The sequence below is a fragment of the Squalius cephalus genome (genome assembly GCF_949319135.1).
Source record: "Squalius cephalus genome assembly, chromosome: 23".
NCBI lineage: Eukaryota > Metazoa > Chordata > Actinopteri > Cypriniformes > Leuciscidae > Squalius > Squalius cephalus.
This window is the reverse complement of record NC_137144.1, coordinates 3254169-3257730: the sequence shown is the minus strand read 5'-3', so window position 1 is coordinate 3257730 and position 3562 is coordinate 3254169. Positions and strand designations below refer to the sequence as shown.

The following is a 3562-nucleotide window of genomic DNA, read 5'->3' as shown; positions in this document are numbered from 1 at the left end:
GTTGATGTAGCAGTAAATGTCAAATAAAGCTCTTGGGGTTTGAACATGGTCTCTGGAGACAGAGCTGCTCTATTCTGAGAGGATCACAATCACTCCACCCTGACAATGCAAATGGGCTTTTCAGTCTCACTCTTTGATTGGTTACATGATCTGGACTGGAACACTTTCACTTCTGCTTTAGTGAAGCAGCGCAGACAAACTGATCATTTATAGGAGATTAAAAACTTTATTATATAAAAATATCATAAAAAAGATCAAGATCAAGATCAAGAATCAGCCGTTCTGACACTAATTGTTACATAATCATTACATTTATAGGTGATGGTGTAAATATACTGTATATGAAAATGTTAGGAAAAATATAATACATGATCACAAATCAAGAATCAGCCGTTGTGACAGTTATTGTGTAAGAATGTAAAAGTTTCTGAGGCTCAAATGGAAAGCATCACGTCCAGACAGCAGAAGTGACTGAATGCAGTCTGTTCAGTTTGATTGACAGGATCATATATTACACCTAAAACATGATGATCATATTGAAACACTGAGTCATTCTCTTCATAAACACAAGAGTGATGTTGATTGTAATGATATAGTGTTATTAGTGTTTGGATCAGTGGTTTGACAGTTGATGCTGGAAGGCCAAGAGAGCATTACAATAGTCCAGTCTGGAGAGAACAAGAGTTGTGTAGCTCTGATAGGAAGGACAGCTGCAGTTTCTCTCAGCTGTATCAGTGCAGTCACTGTGCCGTCTGACTGACAGAGGTTTTTGTACGACTCTTTATCACTGTGTGAACACATCTTTACTGTTGATCCAGTGTACACTCTGACAGTAATAATCTCCTGTATCTTCAGTCTGGACTCCACTGATGGTCAGAGCAAAATCTCGTCCAGTATCTGCTGTTCCACTGCCACTGAATCTAGATGGAGTTCCAGTATAACGGGTGTTTATATAATAAATCAGGAGTTTAGGAGCTTCTCCAGGTTTCTGCTGATACCAGGCTAATAAGTTTCTTAATATTCCTACATCTATATTACACTCTATTGTTGCTGTTTGACTCTGTTGGACAGTTTTAACTTCAGGTTGAGTCAGAGTCACTCCTCTGGATTCTGAAGAAGAGAAAAGAAAAACTATTAGTGTTTAAAACTATTATCATCATATACTTTTACAAAAACAACAAAACCAGAGTCAGTTTTTACATCTTACCTTGAATAAACAGTGCAATGGTCCAGATGAAGATGTTGATTGTGTTCATTGCTGTAGTTTAGTCTTGTGTGATGATGAAGATTGTGTTCTGCTCTCAGTCATGAAGTGTTAAACTCACAGCACTATAAACACTCTCAGAGCACTGAAGCATGTGCTGACAATGCAAAGTGACTCTCTCTATTTAAATCATTATCCTGAAGACTGTAGATCAGTCACAAACACATTATCAAACAACTTCCTCATGTTGAGAAATGCTAAGCTATTATTCACACATTTCTGAGGAGTCTATTGACAGAATCATACATATTATTGATTCAGTCATTATGAATATTTACATTGCACTTATTAACAACTGACGAGGAAACTATTGATTTGAAGTCATTAATATATATTAACCCTCTACTGCAAACACTTTGATGGCACATGATAAAAATTATTCCACATCATTTCTTGGCTCATTTGGAAACATTTTATTGATTTATTGATCATTTTCCCTCCCCCGACCCCACCACCCCCAAATATTTTTTTCTGCAACAATGGTACAGAATCATAGAGAAAATCATCATGATACAATACTCAGAGAGCAATAATAATAATTTTAAAAAAAAATCACAAATCTTTTTCAAAAATGTCAAGAAATCATTAAGTAAAAAGGGAAAAACACTTGGAACACACTGATATATTTGATACAGGCATAGGTTTGTATCATGTCGTGTCATATCATGTACTAATGAGATTTCACTCCAAGTGAAGCAGTTCTTCTCTGCTGTGAAACACAGGTGTACGTTACACTTTTTGCACATCATTTTGGGTGTTCCTGTGCACCCAGAACCCTGAATCTTCCCTTCTTGTCACACATTATTTGCCATTGTGAGGTATTGTCCAAGATTGTCACAGGTCGTGGTGAGCGCCAGCGGGCCGGCCACCCCTAAACTGGAGCACCGCCCCAAGGAGCAGACCGTGGAACACATGAGGCGATAAAGGCCTGGATGAGTCAGAACTTCCTACAGTTAAATTATTCCAAAACTGAGGCAATTCTTGTCGGCACTCCTCAGCAGGTTCAGTCGTCCCTGATAACCTCTATCACTTTTTCTGGAAAAGACATCCCTCTCTCATCTACAGTAACCAACCTCGGAGTAAAACTTGGCTCTCACCTCACATTTGACAACCATAGCGGTGAATTTTATTTGTTGGATCATTAGTGTTTTTCGATTATTGTCTTATGTTGTACACACTGTACACTTTTTCATTGTGTGCTTGAAAAAAATAAAAAAAATAAAAAAAATAAAATAAATATCAAACTTCTGTGCAAATCATCCTTTTTCCATCTTAGGAATATTGCCAAACTCCGTCCCACACTCACTCTTTCTGACGCCACTAAACTTGTCCATGCCTTTGTCTCCTCCAGGCTGGACTATTGTAACGCACTTCTGTATGGGATCTCTAGCAAGAGTCTGCAGAAACTCCAACACATACAGAACAGTGCTGCTAGGATCCTAATGAGAGTGCGTAAATATGAACACATAACCCCCATTCTTCAAGCGCTTCACTGGCTCCCCATCTCCGCCAGGATCCAATACAAAATCACTCTCCTCACCCACCAATGCATTCATGGAAATGCTCCACTTTACCTCAAGGAACTTCTCACCAAGCAAGTGTAACCCCTTTAAATGTAGGAAGTAAACATACTCTTAATTTGAAAAAAAGTGTAGTGACTGCTGTTCTCCACTAGAGGGCGCTTCTCCGTGATGAGTAAAAATAGCTGAAAAGAAATGCCATTTTTTGCAAAACGAGAAAGAGAGCAGAGGAAAAAAAGACGATTTAGAGTGTAATTATTATAAAAGAGAGTACTATAGTGTGAAGACAAAGTTTTAAGTTCTTTTCAAGTGAAATCCGGGGGGAAGAAACATCTTTTCATACTTTTATTTCGAAGAACTCCGGTGAGTGTTTTGTTACTCTGTTGTTGCTCTGTAATCATTCATATGTGTTCAATTAATGATTTACGATAAGAAATATGATTGATAACTAACTGATGATGAGTAAATATTCAAATATGCATGTTGTGACGAAGAGATAAAGGATAGTTTTGTCATTAAACCAATCAGAGTTGAATCCAATGTGATGTTAAAATTAACTGCGTCACATACTAATTAATATGCATTGGTTTGTGTAAACCGAGCCATTTGACGATGGTTTGATGTTAATTAACTCTGGGGATATATTGTTGTAAAATAATCAGAGTAAGTGATTTGATGAATATGGATATATGACATTTAGTAGTTTCATTTGGTTTTGAGTCATATAACAATAATAATATGTCAGACATTGCCCTGTTTAACCCTCAGAGGTCGGAGA

At 37.3% G+C, this 3562-nt stretch overlaps 1 long non-coding RNA gene across 1 annotated transcript; it reads right to left on the bottom strand.

Annotated features, from left to right (window-relative positions):
- Window positions 1–216: 216 nt before the first annotated feature.
- LOC307151195 lies at window positions 217–1348 on the bottom strand. Its single transcript, XR_013819845.1, has 2 exons — window positions 1208–1348; window positions 217–1110 (listed from the first exon to the last, which is right to left on the bottom strand). It is a non-coding gene; the product is annotated as an uncharacterized lncRNA (long non-coding RNA).
- Window positions 1349–3562: the final 2214 nt, after the last annotated feature.